Raw genomic sequence first — 6796 nt, 5'->3', positions numbered from 1 at the left:
CACAACGTAAATGGGTGGCTATAAAGGTGCACTACGGGTATCTTCGAAAGTGTCTGTTGGGTTGGCACGAATCGAGACTGGGATTTGTCACTCCGTGTAACGGAGAGGTATCTCTGGGCCCACTCAGTAGGACATCATCATAATGTGCACAATGTGACCAAGGAGTTGATCACGGGATGATGTGTTACGGAATGAGTAAAGAGACTTGCCGGTAACGAGATTGAACGAGGTATCGGGATACCGACGATCGAATCTCGGGCAAGTATCGTACCGATAGACAAAGGGAATTGAATACGGGATTGATTGAATCCTTGACATCGTGGTTCATCCGATGAGATCATCGTGGAGCATGTGGGAGCCAACATGGGTATCCAGATCCCGCTATTGGTTATTGACCGGAGAGTTGTCTCGGCCATGTCTGCATGACTCCTGAGCCCGTAGGGTCTACACACTTAAGGTTCGATGACGCTAGGGTTATAGGGAAAGTATGTATGCGGTTACCAAATGTTGTTCAGAGTCCCGGATGAGATCCCGGACGTCACGAGGAGTTCCGGAATGGTCCGGAGGTAAAGATTTATATATGAGAAGTCCCGTTTTGGTCATCGGAAAAGTTTCGGATGCTATCGGTAACGTACCGGGACCACCGGGAGGGTCCCGGGGGTCCACCAGGTGGGGCCAGCAGCCCCAGAAGATTGCGTGGGCCAAGTGTGGGAGGGGACCAGCCCCAGGTAGGCTGGTGCGCCCCCACCAAGTTCCAAGGCGCGTGGAGAGTGGGAGGGGGCAACCCCTAGGTCCAGATGGGCCTTAAGGCCCACCCTAGGGCGCCCCCCTCTCTTCCCCCCTTGGCCGCAACCCTAGATGGGTTTTGGGGCTGCCACCACCCCTAGGGAGGGAACCCTAGATGGGGGCACAACCCGTCCCCTTGCCCTATATATACTTGAGGTATTGGGGGCTGCCCAACATATGATTTGATCTCTCACTTGGCGCAGCCCTACCTCTCTCCCTCCTCGTCTCTCGTAGTGCTTGGCGAAGCCCTGCTGGAATCCCGCGCTCCTCCACCACCACCACCACGCCGTCGTGCTGCTGCTGGACGGAGTCTTCCCCAACCTCTTCCTCTCTCCTTGCTGGATCAAGGTGTGGCAGACGTCACCGGGCTGTATGTGTGTTGAACGCGGAGGCGCCGTTGTTCGACGCTTAGATCGGAATCGACCGCGATCTGAATCGCTACGAGTACGACTCCTTCATCCGCGTTCTTGTAACGCTTCCGCTTAGCGATCTACAAGGGTATGTAGATGCACTCCTCTTCCCTTCGTTGCTAGATTACTCCATAGATTGATCTTGGTGATGTGTAGAAAATTTTAAATTTCTGCTACGCTCCCCAACAAATGCAGCTGTCTCTAAAGCATAACCCCAAAATGATAGCGGTAAATCAGTAAGAGACATCATAGATTGCACCATATCTAGTAAAGTATGATTACGACGTTCGGGCACACCATTACGCTGTGGTGTTCCGTGTGGCGTGAGTTTCGAAACTATTCCGCATTGTTTCAAATGAAGACCAAACTCGTAACTCAAATATTCTCCTCCACGATCAGATCATAGAAACTTTATTTTTTTTGTTACGATGATTTTTCACTTCACTCTGAAATTCTTTGAACTTTTCAAATGTTTCAGACTTATGTTTCATCTAGTAGATATACCCATATCTGCTCAAATTATCTGTGAATGTGAGAAAATAACGATACCCGCCGCGAGCCTCAACATCCATCGGACCATATACATCAGTATGTATGTTTTCCAACAAATCTGTTGCTCGCTCCATAGTTTCGGAGAATACATCAGTATGGATGTTGATCCCGCGGCGCGACACCATCTCCCTCACCCTGTGCCCACGTAGCCGAGGACGAGCCCCACCACGCCGCCGCCGCTCCGGCGGCGGCGAAGCTGGCCCATTGTACTCGTCGACGTAGTCCTCGATGTCGTAGCTCATCTCCCGCACCTGGTCCCTCCACTCCCTCGTCTGCGGGTCGAGCGGCGCCGCGGCGTCGGCGTCGGCCAGCCGCTCGAGGAGCGCGTTCATGCTGCTCAGCTCATCCCGCAGGAAGGCCACCTCCCGCCACGTGTCGCGCTGCATCTGGTTCTGGTAGCAGTCCTCCCCCAGCAGCTCGGCGAGCTTGGCGAGCGGGGAGCTCATCGCCCCCGTCGCGGCGCTCGCCATGATCCTGCCACCCCCGTCCATCCCTTATGGATTGCGTCCCTTGTCACGCAGAACAGAGAATGATGGAGGGGAGCAAACGGGCGGAGGAGACGAGTCGAATCAAATCTCTGTATGGGTCTTGGTCAACAACGCGACGCGGCAAGGCAAAGAAAAGAGTAGTCCTTTGGACTTTGGAGGTGGAAGATAGGGACGGGGATACGCGGCGGTGTGAAGGCGAGTAAAATAGAGCACCGCCGCCGCTCGCCGTCGAGGCTCCGGAGGCGCTGGGCGCCCCTGCCGGCGGCTGCCTCTGTTCTCCTTCTATTTTATTTTTTTGACAACTGATTGTGCCCCGATTTTTTCGGGAGAGATTTTTTTTGCTTTAGGTCTTTTTGGATTCAATAGAGGTGTGTGATTGCTTCTTTGATTTTTCTTCGCATTTATTTCTCACCCACCGCTTTACTACTTCTACCTTCTCGCATTGGCTGCACCCAATCTCCTTCTCTCCTTTCTCGCAAGATCCACTTTGTCTTGTTGCGGTTTATCAACCAAGCTATTCGATCGGAAGTGGCGATGGTGGCGGGGAAGCAAGGATGGTGCAGGTCGTGTGCTAATGATGCTGACAGGCCGTCCCGGCATCATCGTCGTGCGCTGGCAGCCCATGAGACACCGCACCCGAGCGCAACCAAAAACACTACATGCCCACGTGTCATGGACCCCAGGAAAACCAACCGGGTGCGAGGTGGCCGTTGAGATCGGACAGAGGTGAGCGTGCCAAGGGGCCGTCCGCGCGAGGCCTGGGCGCAGCAGACGGCTCGGAGGGCACTCTCACACCGGCGAGGTTCCAGAAGGCGGCTACTCGAGCGTCTTTTATTGGAGTATAAAATGGCCTTGGACCCTTTTTTTTAAAAAAAAAGAAGAGAGAAAGAAAAAAGGACTTGGCCAACGCCATTTTATTCCGAACTTAAACAAAGGTGGAAGGAAGTATGTAAGTTGAATTTTGGAAATTCAACTGATGTAATCATGGAAAGAGCCCAAGGAAAGGTATGTAGGAACAAGAATCCGATAGTTCTCTGTAGCTTGATCCTTAAGCTTGGCATCGCAACCATTCGGTTCCTCCTCCGCTCAAAGCCTCCCTCTCCCCTTTCCCCTCGATGCAAAGCCCCCACACTTTGCAGGAGAATCGCTTCGCGTCTGGACGTCAGTTGGAGGGAGATCGCTCCCCTCGCTCGTACGACGCCTGCATGTCACGACCACAAAGGAATATCTATCAAACATTAATCTCCTCCGCACTCCGAAAGTCTCACCGGAATATCATCGTCATCATCATCGTAGTCGTAGCTGGTCTAACCACCACACAAACCGGTCGCCCGCTTTGCCGCGTACCGGCGCCACCACCCGGATCGCCGACGATCTCCGGCGAAAACGACGGCTCGGGCATCTAATCCGCAGCTGCTTTTGTCGCCTTCGCCTGGCGCGCGGCACCCTTCCGACCTCCGCCCGCCTTTCCCGCCGCTAGATATAGAGCTGCGCCTCGGTGCGCATACAGGGCAGTTCATGGCCTGACACGCGCGCGGGAAGAAGATTAAAAATACACGATCTTGGTGGTCTTCTTGGTTCCGCGTCATGGTTGTCGAGGGGAATGACGCCGGGTCCGAAAGAGAGACGCATGGCGTGCGTGTGGCGCGTTTCGGACCAGGCTTCATTCCCCATGACACCATCATGGTTCAGGTTGATGGACTCGGCCTCGGCGGGTGTTCTTGTGAGCTCCGCCTGTGCCTCCCTCCGTGTGGTCTGAAGCACAGCAGACGACCATGGCCTGCCTGCAGCTAGCGAAGGTAACAGTGTAACTAGATACTACTCCAGTATTGTTTTCTGGTAATGGATTGTGAGATCGATACTACTCTGCCGTGGCTGCTGCAGTAGACTTGCTCTGGCCGGCGCACGAGCATGCATGGATGCTCTGCAGCTGAGCATCGATGCAGCTTCGGCGATCATATCCTCTTTTCTCCTTGGCTAATTTCAGGCTGACGATTATTGTAATAGGGAAGGATTTCTTCAAGATGAGGTGCGCGCATGACAGATGGGTCGACATAAATCAACTCCAGAGCAACTCTGCTTACAGCAAAGCAAATAGAAGAACTGTAGTTTGATCAGGTACTCCAAGACCACCAAATCTATCAGCCTGTTTTCAGAATGTAAGCTGCATGCTGCAATGTCAGAGCCTGCATGCTGCAAATGTCAGATTTAGGTGCAAACATTCAGCATCAAGGCAACTGCAATCACAAGTTTGTAACACGGCATAACTGCTGCGGCACAGTTAAACTGATTCCAGAGGCCCCTTTCATTTCATGTCATTTTGTTTTGTTTCATCAGTGATGGCTCAGTGGGGTGCATCTAATGTCAGTTTCAGTTATTCACAGCCATATCCTGTCTATTTTTTTACTTTAACCAAAAGGGAAACAAGCATTTAAAATACAGGCACATGACAACATCAGTGCAAGCTCTACTGTTTCCGACAACATAGGGATGACTTGCTTGCCGCAGTGCAGGTTACCACTTGTTGGAACAAGCTTCTTCATCTCACGCTGGTTACCCCTTCTACAATAAAATGTAACATCCAAAACAGATTCAGAGAAATGTGTTAAGTTTGGCATTCCCCTTCTACAATAAATTCTAACACGCAAAACAATAATAATTAAAAATAAGTAAACAAAATATCCATACATTTTTAAAATCATGGTACTTTCAAAAAACCGTTCATATTTAAAAAAATATTCACATGTTTTAACACGTGTTCATGTAATTATTATTTTTGTTTTGAAAAATATTCATGTAATTAAGAGAATATTTCATGCATTTAAAATAATGTTTATGTAAGTAAAATGTGTTCGCCTCTTCTAAAAATGTGTAAGCAGTTTTTTTAAGTGTTCACAAATCTTGTTTGAAATGTTCGTCTCAATAAGAAAGTGTTTGCGTATTTTATAAAATGCTCATGTAGTTTTAAAAAGTGTTCACATGTTTTACCAAAAAATGTCCATGTAGTTTCTAAAAAGTGTTCTTTTTATCAAAGTTCCCATGTAATGTGATTTTAAAAAATATTCAAAAAAAAGATGTCCATGTACTTTAAACATGCCTTTTTAAACAAAAAAAGGAAAAAACACAAGAAATGGAAAAGGAAAAGAAGGAAAAAACTAAAAGAAAATAACACTAAAACAAAACAAAAAATGGTCCCTCATTTTTTTGGAAAACCAAATAAACATTGGTCCGAAATAACAAATCATATCATCCCGCTACTAGGCCTCGACCCACGTTGGCGCGGTGTAGGTGAGCGCCATGTTTATCTCGCACTAGGCGAGAAATTATGGGTCAGTTCGTTTTCGGATTGTGAATCTGCTTATGAGTTTGCAAAAGTTGCTAAAAGAAAGAGTTTGCAGAATCACAATGTGAAAAACTGAAATTTGCACATACTTCTCTTGGAAGGGAGCCCTCTATTCTCATGTATGTCCGGAAGCTGCTCTTCCATAACTTTCCAGACTTAAAAATTACAGTGCCCCGATTCTTTAACGAGACTACAACTAAATTGTCTTTGCAACCATCTCTCTTTGCGCGATGTCCCTATGAGTTAAACAGTCTCTTCATTGGTTATCGTGGGAGAAGCTTGCTACACCTAAAGTTAAGGGTGGATGGAGTTCAGTGATTTCCATTTCTTCAACTTAGCAAAGCTTGGCAAACATGGTTGGTGCATGATGAATCATCCTAAGACGCTATGTGCTAGGGTGTTGAAGGGGAAATACTATTCTTGTTGAGGAACGCAGTAATTTCAAAAAATTTCCTACGCACACGCAAGATCATGGTGATGCATAGCAACAGGGGAGAGTGTTATCTACGTACCCTCGTAGATCGCAACGGAAGTGTTGACACAACGTAGAGGAAGTAGTCGTACGTCTTCCCGATCCGACCGATCCAAGCACCGTTACTCCGGCACCTCCGAGTTCTTAGCACACGTACAGCTCGATGACGCTCCCCGGGCTCCGATCCAGCAAAGCTTCGGGGATGAGTTCCGTCAGCACAACGGCGTGGTGACGATGATGATGTACTACCAACGCAGGGCTTCGCCTAAGCACTACAACGATATGATCGAGGTGGAATATGGTGGCAGGGGGCACCGCACACGGCTAAGGAACGATCACGTGGATCAACTTGTGTGTTTAGGGGTGCCCCCCTGCCCCCGTATATAAAGGAGCAAGGGGAGGAGGCCGGCCGGCCAGGTGTGGCGCGCCAAGGAGGAATCCTCCTCCTAGTAGGAGTAGGACTCCTACTAGGAGGGGGAAAGAGGTGGAGAGGGAGAAGGAAAAGGGGGGGCGCCGCCCCCTCTCCTAGTCCAATTAGGACCAGGGAGGAGGTGGCGTGCGGCCCACCTCTGGCAGCCCCTCTCTCTCTCCACTAAAGCCCATATGGCCCATTACTTCTCCCGGTAGGGTTCTGGTAACCCTCCGGCTCTCCGGTTTTCTCCGAAATCACCCGGAACACTTCCGGTGTCCGAATATAGCCGTCCAATATACCAATCTTTATGTCTCGACCATTTTGAGACTCCTC

The 6796-nt window shown here is 49.6% G+C and overlaps 1 long non-coding RNA gene across 1 annotated transcript; it reads left to right on the top strand.

Moving 5' to 3' along the window:
• The first annotated feature begins 3513 nt into the window (after window positions 1-3513).
• On the top strand, window positions 3514-4619 carry LOC123107801 (uncharacterized). Its single transcript, XR_006451758.1, has 2 exons — window positions 3514-4035; window positions 4244-4619. It is a non-coding gene; the product is annotated as an uncharacterized lncRNA (long non-coding RNA).
• The last annotated feature ends 2177 nt before the right edge of the window (window positions 4620-6796 follow it).

The sequence above is a fragment of the Triticum aestivum genome, chromosome 5A (genome assembly GCF_018294505.1).
Source record: "Triticum aestivum cultivar Chinese Spring chromosome 5A, IWGSC CS RefSeq v2.1, whole genome shotgun sequence".
Lineage (NCBI taxonomy): Eukaryota > Viridiplantae > Streptophyta > Magnoliopsida > Poales > Poaceae > Triticum > Triticum aestivum.
This window is presented reverse-complemented; position numbering and strand designations above follow the sequence as displayed.